The following is a 16,478-nucleotide window of genomic DNA, read 5'->3' on the forward strand; positions in this document are numbered from 1 at the left end:
TCAGTTTATAAAACATGAATCGATGTTATAGCTTGAACTATCCAGCACTATTTGTAGTTCAAATTAACTCCACTGCAACCAGCGGCCAGGCTGTTATGCTGCTTCCACAATAGTGCATCGGTAATAATAACCCAGTAATATAACTCTGAAAGACGCCATTCTGCATGATGAGTACTTTTACTTTTGGTACTTTAAGTACATTTTCCTGATACTACTTATTCTACACTGTGGTATTACTGCTTTTTAGTTAAGGATCTCAGTACTCCTTCCATCACTGTTCACGTGTGAAACTTCTTTTACATTACATACATACAGCTCATTAGTCTCTGTGGTCACTAATCAATAAATTGCTTTTAATGGCTTCGAGACAAAAAAGTTTTTGTCCTGCAAAGCCATGACAGTGAGCTAGCATAACCCTGGTACTGACACACAGTGTTATTAGTTACTTGTGCTTTTCCTAGTATGTCAAAATGTTTGCTGTGAAAGTGCTCATATGACTTGTTTGTGTTGTTATAATGCAGTGCATTTTTACAATAAGGACATTACAGGTCATCATAAAGATAGGCAGGTCATCATGTGACCTAACTTCTCCAGAGGACAGAAAAAAAGCTTAGAAGTGGACCTTAAGTTATCAAAATAAGGATTCTATCACTGAAAGTTTGGAAAAACATAAAATTGGTTCTCTGATTCTGGCAGAAAGTTGTAGTTGTACATAATTGTTTCAGAGCTAAAAAGTGAACTTGGTCCAGTATAGTGGTGTAACGGAACGCAGTTGATCTGTGCAGATCGCCCCCCACGATTCAGCATGCATAAAAACCACAGATTAATTTCAAAATTTAATGTCTCATTGGAAACAAAGTAGACAAACTGCTGTAAGTACAAGTAATGGACAGACAATGTGTCGCTAACAGGGATTGTGAAGAGCAACAACCAAACCAGCATCTAACGGGTCTGACGTGACATCTGCAGATATGTTAACAACGCTGTTTAATGTGCTGCAGCTGAGCAGCCAATTAGCTATCTAGCTGCTAACTGACGTTAGCAGTGCACTTTTTTCCCCGGTGAATGTCTGTTTGGTACACCCCTACTCCAGGATGTAGTATGTGATAATAACCTAGCCTGATGTTACATTAGCTAAACTAGCTAACCCAAGGAGAAGTGCCCAGAATCTTACAGACTGTAAAGCCCCCGGAGGCAAATTTGTGATTTGTGATATTGGGCTATACAAATAAAAACTGACATCTTAAAAATAGTCACCATTGTTAGACTACCTTATGAGAACACACACTGCAGATATACTAAAAATAAAGAGACATAAGAAATAGGACTGGCCCTCTACAACTAATAGTAATAGCAGGATATAAATAACAGTACAGGCTGCCAAACACAGAGCAAAATGTTAAGGAAGACAAACAGCAACCAAAGCAATACTTCACATCTCAACATGCATTTTTCTCCAGCTACAGCTGCTGTAGCTGTAGCTGTACTGTTCTTTCTAGTGTGAGTCAGGAGTAATAAGGAAATTTGGGCTGTCTGAGTAAACATGTTCTCTTTGCATGTGTCAGTGTGTTTCTGTCTGTGTAAGCCTATCACCTTTATGACTCACTTGATAAATGGGAGGATGTAGGAATTTCCCAGGGTTATTTGTTAACCACCGTGTCAGCAGTTAGTGCAAAATAAAACAGTAGAGGGGGAAAAAATTACAAACATTTCTACTGATCATGCTTTTCTAATTGAAAAATTGTGCTGGGAAGACCAACAAAGTAAAATGTAGTATAGTATAGTAGTATAGTATATGAGCCCTAGTAGTATAGTATATACAGCAATCTGAGTTAGTCATATCAAGTGGATATCTGCCACATTTACAGTCTTTTTAGCATCAAATCCCTATATTCTATCCTCTATTCTGGGTACATGAAGCAGTCTTCCTGAAGTTGAAAATATGCATTACAACTGTGTTGCCTTACAGCACAGCAAACTTACTACAAACTAAATACACAACACATTAAATGTTTACCATTAATATCTACAGCATCTCCAAGTACAATTACAACCACATGGGTTGCAGAAGAGCTTGCACCGTTGTCCATCTTTCAAAACCTGCAGGTGGATGAATGCAACGGAACCATCTGCCCTCTGATTGGACAGATTGACTCTGCGTTTGACCAATAGGATTCACATGTAAAAAACAGGGTCAAAATTCATACTCATAACTTGCAGTTTGTAGTTCTCACTTCAGTGTCGCACACACAGGTAGGAAATATGCGCGTCCATCTCTCATGTAACTTCACTGTCGCACACAAGGGTAAGAAATTTATGTGTCCTTCTCTCAGACTTTGTAAAACCTCACTTGAAAAAAATCCTGCACAAATTTTAATTACACATACACACTTTTTACATGTGCAAATTATATCTGTGTACACAAAAGTTTTTCACACATACACAAAATACCTCAACGGCTGCAAAACTTTATTACATATTCACAAACCATTTCACAAGCTCAAAATATTTATGACCAGTTTTTGATTCCATACAACAATGGCATTGTTAGTCACAGGTGCTTTGCCATGTGAGGCTGATAAATAGCAGAAGACTCCATTGTATATGGCCAAAACTTTTGGTTTGGGGCTGTTCTTTCTGGTTTTGAATCGGCTCCTTAGTTCCAATGAAGGGAACGCTTAATGCTACAGCAACTTTGTGGCAAAAGTTTGTGTTTTTTGCTTTCCTGTTTCAACATGACAGTGCCCCTGTGCACAAAGCCAGCTCCATAAACACAAGATTTTTTCTCAGTTTGGTGTGGAAGCCAGTTTCCAACATCTGGTGGAAAGACTGAAACCAGAAGAAAGGTGGCTGTTATTGCAGCAAATCAGTGCCCATGGTGTTGGAATCATGTGTTCAGTTATCACATATGGTTATAATGTAAGGTTGTCCACATAGTTTTGGGCATATTGTTGACAAACTTGAGATTCAGTCCGGGTCAACATATTGTTATGTAATGGTTAAAATAAAAAATGTTGAACTTTATATTTCTGAACTGTTTAAGATCATTTCATAAAATTCGAATCACTTCCTAGTATTTGAGGAGCAAAACTTGTATTTCTTTAATATATTGCATGTATTTAAAGGCCCCTTCCACTCAAAAATATGTTTTTCTTCTTGTTCCTTCAGTTGGGTGGTTGAGCTTCACTGTGCAGAATGATGTACATGCAGAATTTGTTTTCACATTTATCTAATGAAAGTGGAAAGTTTCTCTGTGGTCATTAAAAGGTGGGCCTACAAGCATGATTTGTGACATCACAATAGTTTAGAAGCCAATCCTGGTCCAATATTCAACACACAAAAGTATGATGTGGAGACATGACGCCTCCAGTGCACATACACTGAGAATTGATTTTACAGTGAAATAAGGGACAGCTTGTGTCCAGCAGTTAAACTTGTTCAATTCAATTAAATTTTATGTTATTTATATAGCGCCAAATCATAACAGAAGTTATATCAGGGAACTTTTCACATAGAGCAGGTCTAGACTGTACTCTTTACTTTACAGAGAACCAACATTCCCCCATGAGCAAGCACTTGGCAACAGCGGCAAGGAAAAACTCCCCTTTAACAGGAAGAAATTGTTGGGTTAAGAGAGAAAGAGGGAGGGGGGAGAAGGGAGGGAGAGACACAGAGAAACATAATAACAACAATAACTATAATAATAATAATAGAAATATGACTAATAATAATAGCAGATGTGTGCATCAAGCATGACCAGAAGAGCACGGCATCCCCACAGCCACGGTCCAGAGGAGCCCACCGTCCATAACTAGGGGGTCCACAACGCTGATCCAAAGGAACCTGTATGATTAGAAAGCACAAAAACTCCAGGGAGGAAGCCAAGTTAGTAACATGCATTAATGGTATGTGAATATGTACAGATGGAGAGGAGGAGAAGAAGAGAGGAGCTCAGTGCATCATGGGAAGTCTCCTGGCAGTCTAGGCCTATAGCAGCATAACTAAGGTCTGGTCCAAGGCAAGCCTGGTCAGCCCTAACTATAAGCTTTATCAAAAAGGAAAGTTTTATGCCTATTCTTAAACGTAGAGAGGGTGTCTGCCCCCTGGACCGAATCTGAAAAATGGTTCCACAGAAGAGGAGCCTGATAGCTGAAGGCTCTGCCTCCCATTCTACTTTAGGAACCACAAGTAAGCCTGCATTCTAGGTATGCAGTGTTCTAGTGGGGTAATAGAATCTATTTCCAGAATCTATGTATTTGCATAGATTCTGGAATTTTTAATGAGGGAGTAGGTGCCATTTTAAGGATCTTAATGGGGTAATTATACTTTTTTTTCTGGAAAAAACCATGTCAGACACACGTTATTGTTCAAAGTAGAGTATTAATACATGTGTGGGGTAGATCTTTAAATACAGTACAGGGATAAATATGTATCCAAAGCAATTAAAACAACCATCTGTGACAAATTGCAATTAGATTTTTTTTAAAGATCTACTCTGTAAATCTGAATCACAGCTAACATGAAACATGTCATGTGAAGTACCAATATACCATATACCATATACAGTAGTATAAGCAGTCTATATGATGAAGATTGCTACAACTGTAGTGACAAGTAGAGCAGTTCCTAATAGAGGCCTCCTCCAAAGCTGAAAATAAAATTAGGCCTTTGCTAAACCACCAGCAGAGGACGCCAAGCCGTCACCAGCCTCATTATTTCCATCATTTCCATCACTTGCTTTCAAAGCGGTCTCTAAAGAAACCTCTGAAAACAACATTTACATTCAATTCAACTTCAATTCATTTTTATTTATATAGCGCCAAATCATAACACAAGTTATCTCAGGTATTTATATCTCAGTATTTATACAGAGCAGGTCTAGACCGTACTCTTTAATTTACAGAGAATTTAATTTACATGACAGAGCTTTACTTAATGATGCTTAATGTGTAACAGAATCTCTGCTCAAGTCAAGACAAACTCACATTCACTGCTTCAATATATTATCCTACACAGTGCACAAGCATGCTGCATGTTTTAGGCCCAATCCAAAAGCAGGCCATAAGACATATGTCGCGTATGACATGTCCTCTTGCAGCCTTGTCCCCAGTGGACGTTTCTGCAGCAGCAGAAGGAGGTTTTCTATTTTTCTGCCCTGGCCGCCCTCTGGGACCGAAACTCACAGTCATCGCTACTGCCAAGGTTACAGTGTGCTCCTGCTGCTGAGGAATTTATTATTAGCCTATATTTTATTCTCCATTGGGACTGACTTTGTTGCTTACTTGCATCTACATTGGTGATTTTAACATCAGAGTGAAGCCTAAAATAAAAAAAAAAGTGGCTACATGCTATTAGATACAAGAATAACAACCTAATTTTGAAATTAATTACACATTGCCTATCTATATGTATAGATTTTACTACATACTGTATTGATATCACACAATATACAGTGCTAAACAGAATGTATGAATTTTAAGCTTATAGACATTTTGTAGATGTAGCTGTGGTTTATATTAAAGGAATAGTCCAACATTTTTGAGAAATATGCATCTTTAAAGTTAGATGAGAAGATCAATACAACTCTCATATCTGTACGTTCTAGAGCTGCAACGAACATTCTCATATGTGAATACTGTCTGGTTCCAGTAAACTGAATATCTTTGGGTTGTGGACTGATGGTCGGGACAAAACAAGACATTCAAGGATGTCATCTTGGGCTTTGGGAAACAGTGATCCACATGTTTTACCATTTTATGGACCAAACAACTAATTGATAAATAAAGAAAATAATCGACAGATGAATCTATAATGAAAACAGTTGTTAGTTGCAGCCTTGGTACATTCAATGTGAATCTACAGCCAGCAGCCAATTAGTTTAGCTTAGCATAAAGAATGGAAACAGGGAGAGAAAGCATTAGCCAGGCTCTGTCCAAAGGTAACACAATCCACCTACAAGCATCTCTGAAGCTCACTGATTAACACTTAAAATCTCCTCTGTTAAACCTGGACCTCCTGGAGTCTGACTCTAGTATTTTGTTATCTTTGGATAGAGCCAGGCTAACTGTTCCTCAGTTTTCAGTCTTTATGCTAACCTAAGCTAGCTGGCTGCTGACTGCAGCTTCATTTAGCACACTGATGTGAGAGGGGTATCAACGTTCTCCTCTAACTCTGGGCAAGAGAGTGTATTTCCTAGAATGTCTAGTTACTCCCTTCAAAATAACAGTTTGATGACTACATGTATTGTGAAAGGGGTCGCTCAGAGTTACAAAACCAACATGAATAATCATTTAATTCTGCACCCACCCGCTGTTCACTACCCACTCAGCACCAAACAGCAGACAGAGACAGTTAACTGTAGACTAGCTGGTGGACATAGTGGAGCATTTAGCAGCTAAAGAGCCAGATATTTCTCTCAGGAGTTGGTAGATAGCAAACACAGAGCTAAAAGAGAGTGAATATTCGACATCCATCAAGTGGACAATAACACCACTTCAATGAGATTATAATGTTGCTCTGTGTCTGCTGGATATAGGTAATTGTTTGCTATAGAAACTTTACAAGGTGATACCAGTGTGTCAGAGCTGTGTCTGCCAGCTTGTTTTATAGTTATTCCAGTTTGAGCCAGTTTGAGTTGGGGATTCTGCGACTGAGTAACCAACGACAAAACATACAAACAAACAAAAGACCTTGAGTCTGATGAGTGTTGATGACATGAGATGGAGCAGAAGTTGAATAAAGTCAAATAAAACTAAAGTATCATCTTATAGTCACATCTTAACGTCAATGAATTCAAAACAGTCACACTCGCACCGCTTTTTGTTCATTTTGACAAAAAACAAACAAAAAAACAAAAACCAAACAACAACCAAAAACCCAGGATATTATGGATGACAGGGACTGGGAGAGGTGGGATGCAACAGAAAAAACATCTGGCCACAATACAAATACAGAATATCTCAGGGCCTTAGGGGCACGTAGTGTACACCTGCACCTCTTAGTGGTCCAAAATGGATCATGCAGCTGTAAAAATGTAACATGACTACATCAACATATTTACCAACATTAGCATTGTGGCATTGCTTTCTAAACTGAATTTTCATTTATGTGTGTTTTTGTCCATAAGTCACTTTATGGAATTTCTAAATGTATACTTATTATAGACCCTGACTAACAAATCAGCCGGGGTGATACTATGGGCCAATCTGAGCTCATCACAGAAATATTATAAAGTGTTGACTGGGTACAGTGTTGCAGTTACATAGTTAGAGAGCACTGACAGGTTTATTGCACTGCAAGCCTATTTCTTAGTATAACAAACTGTTAATTTGAATTGTCCAACATTTCGGTTTTTAGCATGCTAAATGCTAAACTAAGATTGTTGTTAAACATTATAGGCGACCTGCTAGACATCATCATGTTAGCATTGTCATTGTGAGAATGTTTTTTTTTTTTTTTTTATCATTCAGGGGACGCAATATTTCTTTATTCAGATGGTTAGAAGAGTTTAGTAGAGTGTGGAGATTACACAAATATCGTCAGAACAGCAGTACGTGTTCAGAGAAACCGGTGGTTATCTCTGTGACCCAAATGTACGCTAATACAGGAAAGGCGAGCTATGGCTAGCATGGCTGGAGACTCTTAGTTTAAGTGTAAAATGTCCTGCTCAGTACACATCTCTCTTTTATTGGCTCGCCGCTCTCCCCGATGTCCCAGGCTGCAGCGGTCGGTACCTACTGACAGAGACCAGAGCAGACCGTCGTGCACGGCGCTGGGTCGGTTACGCGCCCCCGGGTTCCGTCCTACCGGAGGCAGCAGCGGCTGGATGTCTGCCTGCTGAGATGCACCAGAGCGGCGGAGAGGAGACAGACAGACGGAGGACTGTCTCCAGCTTCACCCACACCAGGATTTATTCACGCCGAGATTCCGGAGCTTATGTCGGAGCCCCCGTTGTCGAACTTGGCCGTCTGAACCGGTAAGAAGAACTCTGGTCTCCGCTGTGATTTGAACGTAATTTTTGTATTTTCCCAGCTGATGACACGTTCCTGTCAGCCCGCTGATCGCTTCACTGGAAGGCTGCACTGCTGCCTGCACTCGTTAATAAAGAGATCGGCATATACGAGTAAAATATCAACAAGCAGGAACTGAACTGTGTTTTTAAAACAGACGGAAATCTTAATTTTTTTTATTATTTCTCCCCGTTATCTGAACGCGCCTTGATAAGTTAATCTGATGCGAGTGGCTCAACTACTCTTCTGATACAATGAGCAAACGCTTTGTCTTTTTTATTCAACATTTAGAGGGATGTCCATAACAATGACACACGGGCTGTGCTCCGCAGTCCACCTATTGTTCAACAGTTTACCATTTACAAGTATCACAAGCATCTCGTTCTTTATTAAACTGAAAGGACGCACGTCTGTCATGGTGCATTTCCTTTGGAAGCCATTTCTAGTAAAAGAAAGAGAGAAAAAAGGAGTGAATGGGGATAGAAAGTGAGTGTTCAGCCACAGGGTCTCTGTTTGCACTTGTGCTTCTAGAAAATCCTTAGAAAAAAAGTGTATTCTGTCGTGACATCACCCCTGATGAGTGCAGGTTAATTGCAAATACAAGTCCTCTTCATCTACACTTGCACCAGATAGGCTGTCTGTCTGATGCCTTCCTTTTTGTCATTTGTTGGAGTCCAATGCTGCGGGTGTGTGAGGTGAAGGGATCCAGGATGCCTGGGGGTTTGGTTTGGTGGAGATCAGCTGTGGTGGGGGAAAGGATGCCCTTGATATCAAGTCACCTACCATGGAGAGTTGTGTTAGTCATTGTTCCGCTTACATTGTGCTACCTGCTTTGGCAATACTGTTCTGAATTGTAGTCATGCCCATAAAGCAACGTGAATCTGATTTGGAGGGAGATATTATTACCATAAAACCTGCTTCTAACAGTGGATATCTACAGACACAAACACAGAGAGACTTCTTTCCTCAGGATGTCAATGCTGACCTTTGTACAGTATATCCTCCAGCACATTGTCCTCAGTGAGTGAATCCTTTGAATTGCCCTGTATTTCCATATTTGCCCTCAGACATGTGCAACATTTTATTGCATTGTTTGCCTAAGAATGGTGACAAGTACATTTCATATTTTTGCATATATTTTTTTATATTTAATTTTTTACCTGTCTATTTTGTTTTTCTAATTATTATTTTTCACTGCACAGCCATAACAGCATGGCACACTGCATTTCACTTCACATATTGTTTGCGTATGTGACGTGTAAAACCTGTGGATCCTTGACAAACTGGAGCAGCCAAAGACAAAACAATACATATATTATGACTTGTTTGATGCAGTAAGTTATTAGACAATAATGCCAAAATATGGCATCCCAACAGATTTAAATTATACAAACAGGGTCTAATTCAGATCTCTGGCTACTGTACTGCATGTTGAGCAGCAAAATACCTCAGCAGACCTGACTGAAACACTGAGATGAGATGCCCTTGGTAACTCGTCACCTGGGTGACCTCCTCAGCACCATGGAGAGGAGCAGAGTGTGAAGGCAGCATCAGGGAATATTTATAACAAACACCTCCTGACAACTTGCTGTAATACAACAGTTCATACAGTAGAACAAGGATGAGGGAAGCAGTGTCACACATCAGCCAACTCAAAGGTCACTTAGTTTCAAAATTGTGTGAAAAGTGCTCTCTTGCAGTATACTGTAAGTTCGTCACAGGTTGTCTCAATCAGTTAAACATTGCCTCAGCCTGAATGCGAGTGTTAGTGAATTGCCATCTTTTAACCATCATCTTGTAATTCCTGTCTTTGACATTTCTTAATTGGATTTTATTTGGATTTTCACATTTTATTCCACAAACCAAACTCACAAAGTAGAAAAAACAAGACACAAACATGAACCTTATTAATGCACAAACATACAACACAAAGAACACAAACCTTGTGTTTTATATCTTGTGAAAGAACGCTATGTAAATAGTTCCAATGTTGTGTTTTAGACATACCATGTAACACCTATTTAAGGCTGCAAATTATTATTTTCATTATCAGGTAATTTGTCGGGTATATCTGTTGATAATTTTTTCAATTAATCAATCAATTGTTTTGTGCATAAAATAAAATAAGAAATAATGAAAAACAACGGAAAAGCAGTAGATATTCACATTTTAGAGGCTATAAATTCATAATATTTGCCATTTTTGCTTGATTTAACAACTACAATGATTAAGCAATTATCAAAATTCTTGCCAATAAATTTCCTGTCGCTCAAATTATCAGTTAATTGTTTCAGCTCTACACCTATTGTCCTGTTGTTATTTTGTATTTAAAGGTTACTATGAAAAAGAGGGTGTCCTCTCAGTGAGTTTTCATAAATAAATAAATATTTCAATTAATAATATAGACCTGAAAATGATCAGTTTTAATTGTTTAGTCTATAAAATATCAAAAACTGGCAAAAATGACCCATGCAATTTCCCAAAGCCAAAAAGGACAACATCCAAATGCATTTTTCCAGCCATTAGTCCAAAACCCAAAGATATTGAATGTACAGTGATAGTCATTGGACTTATTGATTAATAGAGTAATCTTCCCAGCACTACATTCAATCACTAGCCAAAGTGTAGCTTATTGTTGAGTGATCAGCCTGTCAAGCTGTATATACGGTATGACATAACAGCTAGATAATAATCAGTGAGGTTAAAACAGTGCCTTCCACGAGGCAATGAAAACACAGACACCACTCATCATCATCAACAAACAGCTTCAATGTTGTCTAGAGGCAAACAGCAGGCTGCTACATCATGAACTGACATGAGTGCGATGAGGCTCCAGAATATGAGCACGAGAGTCACTGCAGCAGAATTTGACACCACTACACCCCACGGCTGCTGGCTGCTGAGGTTGTGTGAGGTTTGTTTGGTCGGACGGCCGTGCTGAGAGGGGCTGAAGGGATTACAATGTCAACAGCGGCTACATAACCCGCCAGATTTCCTGCAGGCCTGTGGATTGTTAGGGAGAACATGGCTGATGAGTTCTCACAGGAGAGAGTGGCAAGGGAAAACAAAACAACAGTATTCATCATTCAGCACAAAGAAACCTCTTCACTCCCCAAATTGGACTGAAAATCTCTTCTGCCTTCCCCTGTTGTGATTATGTTTTATGCATCTCATTACACTGTGTGGCAAAAGCAGCCTGTTAGCTTCCATAATGCGATTATCCATCCTCCTCATGTCTTTTGCAGATTCTGCTATGCCACCTCACAAACGTTAATTGACCCCACACTGCAGCGCTCAATGGGGACGACTGTTGCTAATTGCAGTGGTATTTTGAGATACGGTGGGAGCATTAGGCTGTGTTCCACTGTGGCAAGAACTATTCACAAGAGATGACGCCAGAAGCATTCATGTGTGAGTGAGAGTTTGTGTGTCCCTGGTTTTTATCACATTATGCGGACCCAAACCTGGCACCCCCCTCACATTCTAGGGACTAGGTTAGACAAAGATAAGGTTAGGTTCACCTAAATTACAACACCCCCCCCCCCCCCCAAATTTTCTTTCTTATTTGTAGTGCAACATTTTTAATTTGTGACCCCTTAAAGTGAAGAACTACCCACATATGACCCCTCATCACAGCTCATGGTCTTAGTGTGGACATAAGATGTGAGAAGTTCAAATGAAGAGTGATTTATCTTTCTCAGATTTTTTCATTTGAAGGATTCAAAGAGTCCTGAAAAAGTGAAAGTATTCAGTATTCCCCAGAAAAAAAAACAAAAAACAAAACCCATAATCTTATGTAACAGAAATATTCTATTTTCTTCTCACTCTAATCATCTGACATCTTTGAGAACCAGCAGCTTTAGGTTTTTGAGATACCCCAATACAGTGGGTGGGTGATTTTATGAGTAGTGCCTACAGCAATGAAGAAAAAATAAAAAATAATCCATGGCACTCTGTGAACAGGTTTCAGTGGAACTAATTTCTGGAGAAGAAATAGTCCCTAAAACTGTTGACAGTGTGTTCTGTGGATTATCCAGATTAACAGGGACCCTGTTTCTAGAAAGCACCCCTGGCTGAATGATGGTCTAACTCTTCTACTGATGGTTCACAAAAGGTTTAAATATGAGCAAAATACACAATACACACCATATAATTAAAAGCATTACCATCTTTTAATATTAATGTAAATAATAAATAATAATATATAATCTATATATAGAATATAGTGCTATAAATGATTTGATTTTATATCATAAAATAAATTAAATATATCAACTTAAAAGGTTATGATATGTCAGTGTTGTGTTCACTTGTTGTGTTTACTTGTTGCTGACCCCAAATGGCCAAAAATCAGTTAATGAAGGTTTAACATTATTTAGTCACCTTTTAAACAGCAAATCAGACATGAAATTTAGTTTTAACACTAAATGCATACATGCTTAGTCTTATATATTGTAACAAGTTTAAATAACACTAATAGAGCATTTCTTGAGACTAGCAATTCTAACTAACTGAGGACTATTAAATTCATGTTAAGAAAACTGCAGTGCATTGAGCTAATATAGCAATCTTGCAGAGAAATGTAATGTTTAACTCAAATTGTTAAACAGACTGTATAACGAAATTCTTTCCATAGTGTTCGAATTACGGGGGAGCCTTAGCACTGAGCTCCCCAAAAAGAGTTCTGAGAACCCCTGGAATCAACAAAATTTTGAGTTCAGGGGGGTCTTGTATAATTACAAAAAAGCATGAGCATTTCTAAAGCAAATCAATGATATAAGAAATACATCAAATTTATTTGAAATCTAATGTCTTATTTTAGAAGATTTCCAAAATTTCTAGTAAGTGATGAGTTATTTCTTTTCTACCAGCATCACACTTTCAAAATAAAATCTTTCAGAAAACACCTGTGAAATGAATAAACATTAAAAATATCAGATTTTTTGAGTATACTAGACCAGTGGTTCTCAGCACTTTTATGGTACTGGACCTCCTGCATATTTTGAGCAGTCCAGAGAGCCTTTGTTGAAAAGCAGCGCCCAGACAGTCTACAGTACACACACACACTAGAGTTACCTTGTAGTTTATCTTCAAAAAATGCAATGGTTGCAAGCATGTTTTGATTTAATGACTGACTGAATTACCTTTGTGAGACGAACAAAAGTATATTGTGAATACTTTCTATGCTGTGACACAGAGACTAACATTAGCGGAGCAGAGCAAACTCCAGCAGTAACAAATGAGAGCAGCTTACCAACACACACTGCAGCATTAAACAACTTAAAGCAACTCTGACATGAAGAAAATAACTTGATGCTCAGTCTGTTTCACCTCAAAAACCCTGCGCCCTTTTAGTGTCTTGGACAACAATGTCTTTTGCCGGAGCTAACTGTGCAGCAGAGAGGCTGCTCTCCACTACTGCAGACATGATGTTAATAACTACACAGCAGATCACTCCACCTCCCCCTCAGATTGTTATTCTCATACAGGCAGCAGACTGTAAGATGCTTTCAAATTAATTAATTCATTAATTAATGCAGTTAACTTTTTAAAATAAAAAGGCTGCAGACCATTTATCTTATCTGCCAGTTATGTTTCATATTGTATTTGAGTGGAATAAGGACACCAGTGAATGGTTTGGCACACAGTGTACTTGAGCAAGAGACTGAAAATACTGCCCCCTTTTCTATTCATTCAGTTGAGAATCAGTTTTGAATTGAGATCCGATTCTGACTCTTATCGGCACCCAAGTGTCGTAAAGGCCCCGGCCACTATTTGAGGAAATATGTCTGTAAAGGCCATAGGATCTTTTTAAAATGTATTTTTTACTATTTCATGGATGCCTTGCAATTACACCACGGACCTCTAGGGGTCCATGGAACCCTGGTTAGAAACAGTGTACGAGAGTCTAGTACATTGTCGGTTGGGGTTAGGGTAAGGCCTTCAGTATGGTCTAGTAACTAGACCATACTGAAGGCCATTTATACATGTTGCAGTTGAGTTTTGCAAAGGCCATTTTTAATGCTGTGAGTAGCACAAACAGAACTCCATTCATCCCCTTTGTATTGTGGAGGCAGAAATCTCAGAAACCGATATCTCAAAATCTGGACACATAAAAAAAATAACTATCTGTGCAGCTAGTTAGGTGAGTGAGTGAGTGAGAAAATGTGTTTTGTCATTAGGGTGGACCATCCCATTAAGGTTAGGCATGTTGTCCTGGTGGTTAATAGGATAGGGTTAGGGGGAAGGCAATGAATGTGATTGAAGGAGAGTCCTCTCAAGGATAGTTAATCGAGTTTGTGTGTGCATGAGAGAGGAGAGTCACCAGTTGTGTATTGATCCAGAGATGCAGTATTGAGACTGACTTTTGACTCCAAACCAAGTTTCTCTCCCTCTCTCCACAAGCTGTTTTTTGTTCTCTGTCATATAAATTATACTGTGAGATTTACAACCATCTTGGTATGTAGCCTACAGTAGAGCAGCGTGTAGTCTGCTGAACAATACATGCATATATTTGTGCTTCCTGTATTTACAGCACAGTGCATTACATACATTTTTTTTCAATTGCATTATCTCATCTGCCAGTAAAGCTGCACTGCAGAACAGTCAGGTCTGAACTGATGCAAAACGAGAGATGTTCTTAAAGCTAGAGTTTCAGTATGCATTTCTTATCTTCACAGTAAAAATACCACATTTGTATGGGTGAATGACTTGGGTAAAATATATCATTTGAATATAAAGGGCCATTACAGAGATATCCTGACTTTTAACATGTCACTTTATTATGTTTTAATAGTAGATCCCCAATATGTGGTCAGTTTTATGGCTGTGACAGTATGCATTATTTCTTACTGTGGTGAAAAAGCAACAGCCCCCCCCCATCACAACGTTTTTGGACATGTGAGGAGCCACAGCTAGCCAGGTTAGACCAGCCAGTCATCTCAGCTGCTAGCAGCCTGACAATGTCCATTGTCATCCCAGGGAGAAAATGATCCGATGAACTGATCTGTGCAGCTCTTTGGCGATTTACCGCTGGCTCTAATGTCTCCGTAGCATTTTGATATATGACATAATTCCTTTCGGAAGATCTGTTGGTCTCACAGATGAAATCTAACAATTGTAGTTGCCGCATTAGAAAAACAGTGGTCCTTTGAGTTGAGATTATTTTTTCACAGTACAGTCAGTAGTTGTGTTGAAGTTGAGCTGCTGCTGTCAGCAAGTACGCCACTGTTCCATACAGAATGACAGCATAAAAGCATTTTCATTTTTAATAAAACTCAATTGAATTTAAGTCAAGTGAGATTTTGGCAAGCAACAATCATGGTCAAGTATTATATAATATATAATGCTCTGCGATAATGCTCTGTCCGTTGCAATTCGCCATTAAAAAGAAGAGAAGAAGAATTGGTCAAATGTTGTGATCGTCATTTCCAGTAATTGCACAGCGGCCTTGTTCAATTTGAGACAACACTACCCTGTTGAAATTCACGAACTACGCAAGTAAGTACGTAGTGTACACAGTGTACTATATGGAAGTGTACTAACAGAAGTATCTGAACTGAGACACAGTGCTAGTCCTTCAAACTCTGTGCTCCTAGTTTGTCATGCAGATTTACTCTTACAGATCTGTAGTACAAGCCAAAACAGCACTGATGACATCACTATTACATCATCAGGCTTATTGTCTCAGACTTGACAAAGCTCCTCCAGAGAAGACATTATACAGCAGTTCTCACAGACTGAGTAGCATTGATACGTGAACTCCAGCCCGGTATTTACAGTCTACATCAACTGTGGGCTGGTTCTTTCCACAATTGTTCATTTGGTGGTGGGTGGGGGGTTAACAAACAAAATGTAGTATGTATTATTAATAACTTTAAATTTCTTCATCTGTCTGATAGGCTTATTAGACTTCAATTCTACAGTAGACGTGTCAACAAGAGTCTACAGCCTAACGTCAGTATGCTAACATGATCACAGTGACATGCTAACATGCTAATATTTAGCATGTGTCATGTTCACCATATTAGTTTAGCGTGTTAGCATGCAAACATTTGCTAATTTAGCAATAAACACAAAGTACAGCTGAAACTAATGTCATTAGTTTTGCAGGTATTGGACAAATTGTAATTTAGACCTGATGATGGTGAGGGGGTCACCAGGATTCATCCTCTGGGCACATTAGATATGTGTACCACATTTCATGGCAGTGCATTCGATAGTTGTCCTAAAAAACAAAAATGTCAGCCTCTCTCTGTTTGAGAAAATGCCACTACTTGAAGTTGTGATTTTGATATAAAAATGATTAATAGTTCAGTGTAAAACAAGGCTGTTAGCACAGCAGATCATCTAACACAATTTTAAAGTTTCATGAGTGTATCAAGGTTGTTATACAGTCAGAATTTCTAATTTTTGATAAAACCTTCTCTTGACCCCAGGAGCCTGCACATAAACACTTTTCACTTGAGT

General features: G+C 38.8%; 1 protein-coding gene across 1 annotated transcript in view; it reads left to right on the forward strand.

The window, feature by feature from the left end:
* Positions 1 to 6,690: 6,690 nt before the first annotated feature.
* The window catches only part of enox1 (ecto-NOX disulfide-thiol exchanger 1), a 248,150-nt gene continuing 238,362 nt past the window's right edge, over positions 6,691 to 16,478 (forward strand). Inside the window, exon 1 of the mRNA XM_067604589.1 lies at positions 6,691 to 7,975. The gene's annotated coding sequence lies outside the window, so the exon portion shown is untranslated. The remainder of the gene's footprint in view (positions 7,976 to 16,478) is intronic.

This window comes from Thunnus thynnus, chromosome 11 (genome assembly GCF_963924715.1).
Source record: "Thunnus thynnus chromosome 11, fThuThy2.1, whole genome shotgun sequence".
Taxonomy (NCBI): Eukaryota; Metazoa; Chordata; class Actinopteri; order Scombriformes; family Scombridae; genus Thunnus; species Thunnus thynnus.